The sequence below is a fragment of the Pelodiscus sinensis genome, chromosome 2 (assembly GCF_052426305.1).
Source record: "Pelodiscus sinensis isolate ZL-2025 chromosome 2, ASM5242630v1, whole genome shotgun sequence".
NCBI lineage: Eukaryota > Metazoa > Chordata > Testudines > Trionychidae > Pelodiscus > Pelodiscus sinensis.
The window spans coordinates 203,975,119-203,984,476 of NC_143053.1; positions in this window are offsets into that span (position 1 = coordinate 203,975,119).

The window sequence follows — 9,358 nt, forward strand, 5'->3', positions numbered from 1 at the left end:
GTTTAGAACCTTTATTTGTGCTATTTAAAAAAAAAATCCCTCTATTAAAAGCCAGGTGCCTTAATTAGCCTGAGTGCAGATACAAAAGGTTCAGAGGAAGCTGAGATTGAAGTAAAAGAGCCTCTGAGATGATGTAAGACATAATGTAACAACCTCTGAGATGATGTAAGAGAGCTCTGTTTTATAAATAAAAATGGTACAATCTTGAAGTCGCTTAGGTTGCGATATTCTAGAGCTGCAGGGAAGACTGGCATCCAGTTAGAATGTTGAGAACTGTCCCTTCTTCATGATAGAAAGTTCCCCTTTCTTGTCCTACAATAGTGAGTTATATTGGATTACAAAGCCGGAGTTTTGGTTCTAGTGAACTACAGATCTGCTATAAGGCCTCAGTCCTGTAAGCATTTCTGTATTGTGTTTAAATGCATATGAGTAGTCCCATTAAAGTCAGCAGGACTATTCATGTGCACAAAAATGACACACCTGAATACATTTTTGCAGTCAGTGTCTAAAATGGCATCTCAGGAGCATCTCAGTGCAAAGGGATCCATGGGAGGAATAGAACCAGAATAGATGGATCTTGCAACTCCCACTGCACCCAGTGTAAGGGGAGTTACTAGGGAAAGGTAGGCAGGAGATGGAGTGTGGTAGAGGAGCTTTCAGAATCCAAATCAGAATTCTGTGGCTTAGGCAGCGCTGGTTCCTAAACTTTTTAGTATCCCCAAACAAAACCAACAACTACCTATCACTGAAGCAGTGACCCAGTGAAGGGACCATATAATGTGAGTCATCAGAACTAGAAATAAGTGCTTTATCCCACTATAGAGCAGCTGGGAATTCCTCATGTATTTGTTTCAATCCCTGGAAGGACATGAAATCTCAGACATTAAAATCATGTCATGATTATTATTATAAAAGCTACTTACTTATTTTGGAGGTTATTCAAAAGAGAGGCACTGACCCTACAAATAAATACACTTATCTTGATGAATATGAGAAGGTCCAGGTTGGAACCATAGTTATAATTTTTCTTTCCCTGAGACAGATATCATTATATTAAGGCAGCCTGGCTATGTGAATGGAAGATACAAATAGATAAATCACAGTCCCACAAAATTATATGAAAACCTCTTTGAAAATTCAGTAATAGATTTTTTGTCAAATAAGGTCATGTAGAACCATAAACATATGGAGGTTTTACTTTAATTTTGTGTGTAAAGTATATTTTACTTATGAAGGTTTTACTGACACTTATTTTCCATGTTTTGCAAAACTAACTTGCGCTATTATTAAGGAGCATAATGCAGCATACTAAACTCATGCTCATAAAACCTTTATACCATGTCACATTACTGTGCGTGTGGTCTGTGCGTATCTATAAATAATATACATGCACACACAATTTGATTTAGGCTATTTTAGTACTGCATTCAAGCTCTCTGGCATCTAAAGCTATTTTTACTTGCCGTCTAATAAAATTAGGTATAAAATGTGGGCTGCAGAACGCAGTGGCTGAGAAATTACATTACAGTTTTGGAATTCAGATGTAATTCATAACACCAATACTGCCAACATCAAGCATTCACAAATCATGTATCAGGCCTCAAACTATCATGAGACTGGTTTGAACTCATGAGATTTTTTAAAAAAATAACTGTTGGGTTCTTTTTATTCGCCTCTGGTGTTCCAGCCTTTGCCAGTCATGTTTTCATCCTTTTGTATGCACTCAAAAGGGCAAGAAGCTTTCTTCAGATATTAAATGAAAACTAAAATTCTTCTATGATCATGCAACTCCAGAAGATTAGGCTTTAAGGAAAGCACCAACAGTTATGAAACTCATGATAAAATCATGAGAATTGACTACACTCTAATAGAAAACATTTAACCAGAAATTATACCCTAAGTAATTAACAAATTAATTCTCTAAGGAGAAGCTACTTGGCAATGGCTCTGTACAAATCTCCTATTAATGGCCTTGAAAATCATTGCTTTAAACTTTGAGCCAAATTTTCAATCAGCCCCTTTCCCTGCTTCCACTGATCTGCAACTGTGCATCACATTTTGGGTACTAACAGATATGTGATCAAGTCATTTATACACACAAAGCCATACCTCCAAGCCTGATGGGGGGTAGTGGTGGTGGAAGATCTGAGAACCCGAGACCCCCCATTTCCTCAAGCTTTGCACGACAAAGGTGGTGCTAATCCAGAAGGTGTCAGCTATCTGAAGCCTGGATTCCAACCATACAATGGAACTGCACAGTTCTGCTATTTTGTAGGGCATAGACACACAAAGAGGAGGAATGTGGGAAGGGGAAAGGATTGTAGTGGATCTAGGTTAAAAAAAAAAAAGCCCAAGAATAATTAAATTGCTCTTTCCACATAGCTGCCAAGTCTGTAGCTTATAGACAAGCAGGCCAAGCACTTCAATATCAGTTTTGCATTGCTGTCTTTCATCAACGCCTTCAAAATGCAAAACTGGTGATCAATAATTGACTATGTAATTGAAAAGACTGCTTCTGTCAGAGAAATACAAAGAGCTGAAAAACATGTTTAACAAGAGGTAAAGTTCTATGGCTTTACAGATGTGCTCAGAATAAAAAGCATCACTTTTATTGAGTGTTTTACTTTAACATCTAATATAGTTTCAGTCCTTAATTTAGTGCAAAATTCAACATAACTTTTTTCTGATCACTTTTTCTTACTGATGGGCTTGGAGGGAAGTTTATTTTATTAGCTCAGCTGACACTATTGACAGTGGTCTGGTTTTCCACTACACATGAAATACTAAATAAGACCAAAATGTTTAAACTCAGATGTCTAAAAGTTAGGCATCAAACTACATTTTCAAGTATCAAAACAAGTGGTATTGTTTTCAGAGATGCAAAATCTCCCATTAACTTTGATGTTATTATTCCTAATTAACATTGATTAAAAGTAGATTCAAGCCCTGAGTCTGTAAAGTATATTCAACTTGGAAAGCTCTTCCTTTTTCACAGCATTGTAAACTTTGAGGCAAAGTTGTCAGCCCTGGAAAGGTACAGGCCGGAAAGAAACAGAACTCTCTTCCTTTGTACCTATATGGAACAATCATATGTATGAATGATCAGGAAATCCTACACAATACTTGGAACTGTCTCTCTGGTGATCTGTGTTTATATAATAAAAGAAGACTGTTTTGAAAGTATGTGTGCATGCGTGTGTGGGTTTTCATTGTTATGTCATGCTCAGGTGATGCTGGGTCAAACCCCTAGCCTCTCTGGGAATGCAAACAAGACTTAAAACTGCATTTGGACTGTAGCTGGGGATTCCAGGGAGCTCACAGCAGACACAGCACGGCTTCCTCTGCACATAGGAGGCATGCCAGTGGTGAGAAGGGCTGCAGACAGTAATCTTAGCTAGCAGAACATCCCATGGGACATGTGGAGATCTAGCCCACTATGATCAGGGAAGTTACTCATGATTTATGCCAGTATCAATGTGTGGGGAATTGGGGGCCATTGCTGACTGTAGAAAAATACTTTCAGAAATATGCTAAAATGATCATACCTGTGGGTACAAAGAATCCAAATTGCTGAATCCATGAATTCTGAACAGCTTCATGCTATTCCAGAAAAGCTTAATTGTTTGAACTAAAGTATGTGGGACTAATTTGATTAATTCTACATATTTTGTATATTAACATGTCATGGGTTCTCAGACTTCACGTAATTGCAATCCCCTTCTGGCAGCAAAAATTACTGTAGGACCTAAGAAGAGGGGACTGAAGCCTGAGTCTGCCCAAGCCCCACTGCCCTTGCCCAGAGGACCAAAGTTGAAGCCCAAGGCTTCAGTATCAGGTTGGGGGCCTGTAACCTGAACCTCTCTGGCCAGGGCTGATGCCCTCAGACTCAGGCTTTGGGCCGGCCCCCAGCAAGTGTAAACCAGCCCAAGATGACCCCTATTAAAACAGAGTCATGACCACTATTCCCTGCAGGGAGCCTTGAGATTCTGACTGGGTGGTGCTGATCAATTTCCTGTGAAGCTGTACTGCTGGGAAGCTAAGAGGAAACACTGGTTGTGACCCACTTTGGGGTCCCAATCCACAGTCTGAAAATTGCTGACTTAGATTACAGAGAAATCCATTCCTTGGGTGCGTCTACACAGCAGGGGCTTAACTCAAAATAAGCTACACAAATTGAGCTGCGTCATCAGCATAGCTTATTTCAAAATATCTTATTTCAAAATTGGGAGCATCTACACAGCATTTATTTTGAAATAGAGCACTCTTCCTCTGACTTCCTTTTCTCCTCATACCATGAGGGTTACAGGAGTGGAAGTAAGAAGTCCTCCAGTTTGACAGTATTTCAACATATTTTGAAACAACTGCCTGCTGTGTAGACGCGGACTAAGTTATTTTGAAATAACGCTAGTTATTTCAAAATAATGTTGCTGTGTAGCTGTACCCCTAGGCTACGTCTACACTGGCCCCTTTTTTGGAAGGGGCATGCTAATTTTGAAAGTGGGAATAGGGAAATCCGCGGGGGATTTAAATATCCCCCGTGGATTTAAATAAACATGTCCGCCGCTTTTTTCCCAGCTTGGGGAAAAGCCGGAAGAAAAGCGTCTAGACTGGCCCGATCCTCCGGAATAAAGCCCTATTCCGGAGGATCTCTTATTCCTACTTCCTATTTTCCCCTTATAACAAGTTTGTTTTTCTATAGCATATCTTATGCATCCAGTAACCACTGAGTCACAGTGGGTGGCTTTATTGAATTCCACATCAATGCAATTCTATTATTTGTCACTAGAAAGGTTATTTGAAGAAATCAGTTCTGAAGTACCTCGAACTTAAATCCTGTCATCAGCTGTAATGCAAGTGCTTCCAAAAATACTATACAGGGTGATACAGACAGTGGGATGGCATTGCAGCATCTGAATGCAAAATAACCTTGTTTCCAATGATAATAATAGCTTGGGGTAAATTAAGGTTTGGTCTCATGGGATTTTGTTGGGGTGGAAAGTCAAAACAAATGTATGCTCACCCACATCCATACAGCTTTAATCTTCTGATCAGAAATGCAATGTAAGCACTCACAAGCCACAGAGATTCCATACTAGTCAATGGAAGCATGCCCACTTGAGGAGTGTCATTGCCTACATTTTACAGATCACCATACTGAGAGATGGTACAAAGTTACTTCTATCAAGTGAGTAATATGGCAGATCCAAATCTTGTTCCCCTGCTTACCCAAACGCTTCTCAGAATAAATGTGTGCTTGACTATGGTTTTTGTAATCAACTTTCTGACCACTAAACCATGTTCCCCTACCCCAGAACCAGGAATAAAAGCCAGGAGTCCTGATTAACATTTCATTGCTAACTTGCAAATAGTTGTATAACTCACTGCCAAAGCTCATGGAATGGTGTGATCCTTCCAGTGGCTATTAGACATGGAAGATAACAGCCTAAAATTCACTTAATTTGAGTGGAAGAGATCTGCTTGGAGGGTTCTGGGTTCACACCTTGCTGATTAATTGCAGGGGTGATTATGGTTCTATGAGACAGATTTTGGAGTGTGTGAGGAGATGGAGCATTTGGTTTCTGTCTACAAAACGTATGAAATTTCATACTAAAAAGTCCAGTAAAAGAATATCATTACGCCTGCAAAGTCAAGCATTCAAAAATGTGGAAATACCTGTGTTAAGATTTAAAGGGTAGATGGGAGTGTTATGGTAATCTAGTCTGACCTCCTGTATGACACAGACCACACTCTTCCACCCAGTAACTCCTGCATCAAGCCCATTGCTTTTGACTGACACAGAGCATATTTTTAGAAGGTCTTGATTTAAAGGCTTCAAGTGAGGAAGAAACCACCACATCCCTAGTTTCAATGGTTAATAGCCCTCACTGTTCAACTTCATTTCAAGACTTGCTTCGGCTCCAAGCCTTTGGATCTCATTATACATTTGTCTGCTAAGTTAAAGAGCCTTTTGCTATTGGAAATCATCCCATATAGATGATTATAAATTGTGTTCAAGCCATCTTTTAAGCATATCTTGGATAAGCTAACTAGATTGAGCTTCTTGAACTCTTTTATTGTAAGGCAGGTTTTCCAGACTTTGAAATGTTCTTGTAGCTCTTTCCTGAACACTTTTCAATTTGTCTAGGCAACTTTATTCTTCATCATTTGTGCCTAAAAATTATGGTAGAATCTTAGATTAAATGATCACATATCCCAACCCTTTTCTTGCGTCTACTGGGGCCATATAAGTTATACTAACCATAGTGGTGATGGAGAAAGAGAGACTTAAATACCTGTAGTGCACCATGTAAGACTGGAGAGATCTGGGGGATTCTCCCCCTTCCCTGATTGTCATAAAGAGGACAGCCTTTGGATTGATAGACCCAATCTTCCCTCTGGTCAGTGACTGTTTTGGAAGTGTTATTCCAGAGTCTGACCATTCAATTCCACTCTGGCAGGCAGTCATCTAGGCAGGAATCAGCTCCCTTGCATTGGGGGACACCATGCCTCAGACTCATGCTTTACACTTGAGTGTGCTGCTAATGTCCCTGGCCATTTGTCACATATAGCAGTAAGGCTGAGTGGAGCCAGTGTCTCTCCCTCAGAGTCAGGAAGGATTGAGTATCTGCCTAAGAGATAAATGGCTGCCTCACAAAATGCTTTTTTTGTTCCTCTCAGGAAACATATACACTAGCTACTTCTGGCTCCTTGCTATGGAAACTATTGGGCCCAAGATTTGGGACTTAGCATTAGTTGGCAATTGAAATAGTTGGAATGAACATTTCACAAAACAGTTTTAAACTGAGTTCCAACAACATAACCATGTCTATTTTGTCTCAGTTTACAGCTCTAGAAAATATTGCAAAATTCTTAGCTTAGTGATAACTATATCATCCTAGAAGTGTGTTTGTGCAGGCACAAACCAATCTATCATGTTCCTGTTACAGTTCTAGGGAAGTCTGAAAAAGCCAAGTTATAATTGTGAAAAAATAAACAATTAAAAATTGACAGGTCATTACATAAAAGTGTAAGCAAACTTTCATGGTAATTGAGTCCAAAGCATCTTTGAAATTCCCCAGGTTGAAAGCTGCTCCCTATATTAAATCTATAATGACTGCTCCTTTGAGGCTTTTTTATGCTTATAATTTGGGATTCATTAGCAAGATATTAGTAAAAGAATATAGCTCTATGTTTGCTTCTCATGTAGATCAAGGCCTCTTTTGATTGCATTCATTCTATGACCGAAGCACAGAAATGTACGTATCTGGGGCCAGTAGAAGAGGCACAGTTGCCTCCCAACACTCCCGTGTGGCTGAGTGTAGCTCTAATAGGGGCTAATCAGTCTTAGCTCTACTGAGCTTAGAAAAATCTTCTTTGAAAGTTCCTAGCTGGGGCATATAGGGGAACACAGACTCACTCACTTCCCTGGGTTCCAGGTCAGGGACAGCCAGAACCAGTCTTCAGGCTCTTGCTACCCTAATGCTATTTCCTACTTTAGAATCTTCCCCAGCCACCTGCCTAATTTCTTCCTCTTTGGAGCATTAGTTTCCTCTGGTAGTATCTCGTCAGTCTGCTGAAAGACTCCTCTGTCTTTCTAGCAACTACCTCCAGCTTGAGTTTTCCCCCTTTTATGATTCCCAGGTCCTTCCCTACTTATTTACCTGCCTCAGTGAGAAACTACTTTCAGCTGAACCCAAGCTGCCTCATGCCACCATGTGCAGCCTGTCAGAGGTGGTTAGGCCAAATCTCAGCTACCCTCTGACAGGGCCTGATTATCCCCTCGTTCACATTTAATGTTACTCTTCAGGGCTATGTCTACACTGGTGGGTTCTTGCACAAGAATATCTTGCACGAGAACACGTCCACACTGCCATGTGCTTTTGCGCAAGAACATCCATGGCTGTGTGGACACTGTCTTGCGCAAGAAAGCTCTGCTGGCCATTATAGCCATAGGGCTTTCTTGCCCAAGAAATCCCTGCCACGCATCCACATTGCCCTCTCTCGCAAGAGCGCTTGCGCATGAGGGCTTACACTTGTTTGAAAAGAGTGTAGGTCTTGCACAAGAAGCTCTCTCTTACCACACTTTACTGTACATCTTCTTGTGCAAGAGCAGGTGGGCAGTCTGGACACTCTGCGAAAGAATGGCCGTTTTTGAGCAAGAGCCTGCCAGTGTAGACATAGCCCAGGAGTGCATGTAAGCATTTGCTTAACTTTAAGCATGTGATTAAATGCCATTCATAAGTAGGGATGCTCTCCTGAACTGGTCTAATACTGAATGGCTGTGTCTACACTGGACCCCTTTTCCAGAAAAGGGATGCAGATGAGACAAGTCGGAATTGCAAATGCAGCGGGGATTTAAATTTTCCCCGCTGCATTTGCATGAACATTGCTGCAGCTTTTTTCCGGCTCGGAAAAGGTCCCTTATTCCTGATTTTAAGAGGAATAACGGACCTTTCGGAAAAGGCTTTATTTTCCGAAAGATCCCTGTCTAGACTGGCGCTTTTTTCCGGCAAAGCCCCGAGCTGGAAAAAAGCAGCAGCCATGTTCATGCAAATGCAGCGGGGAAAATGTAAATCCCCGCTGCATTTGCAATTCCAACTTGTCTAATCTGCATCCCTTTTCCGGAAAAGGGGTGCAGTGTAGACACAGCCAATGAGACTATGGACTTTAATTACTCCAGATTTGCACTGGTGTTACTGAGAAGAGAATCAGGCTTTTTATCTCAACAAATACAACCCATAACCACTGCAAAATTTCAGTTGATACTCATGGGAGTTGTGCACAGACCAAGGACACTTTGTGAACAATCAATCTGGATACGGTTAGTACATGATCTTGTTTATAGTTTTCAATTAATGTAAGTCTGAAACAACTTAAATCTGAGCCATTTACTTGTAGCTATAATGATTCCCCTACAGTCCCTACTTTTCACAAGATAAAAGTTCACATATGAATTTTGAAAGCCTGGTTAGAAAGATTAACTTTTTGTTTATATCACCTGATATACCTGGCATTGCTTGTATCTTCAAGTGAAGTAATGAGTTTGGGGGTTTGTTTGGAAAACAAAAGGAAATAAATAAAAGGAGGCCCCAGCCTCCATCGACCCACATTCCCCCCCTACAGCTGCTCTGAGGGGGTGCAGGGCCCGGGGGCTGGCATTAGCCTCCAACAGCCTCTCCCGTCCCCCAAGCCTGAAACTAGCCCAGGGAGAATTTGGGGACCAACCCTGACCTGCAGTTGCCTCCCCAGCCTGCAGCTAGTCCACAGCCAGGCTATGATTCCCAGCCTCTCCTTCAGAGAGGTATTTCCTGGCAGGGGACTGGCTTCAATTCCTGGTCCTGGCCTTTCTTTTGGGGGG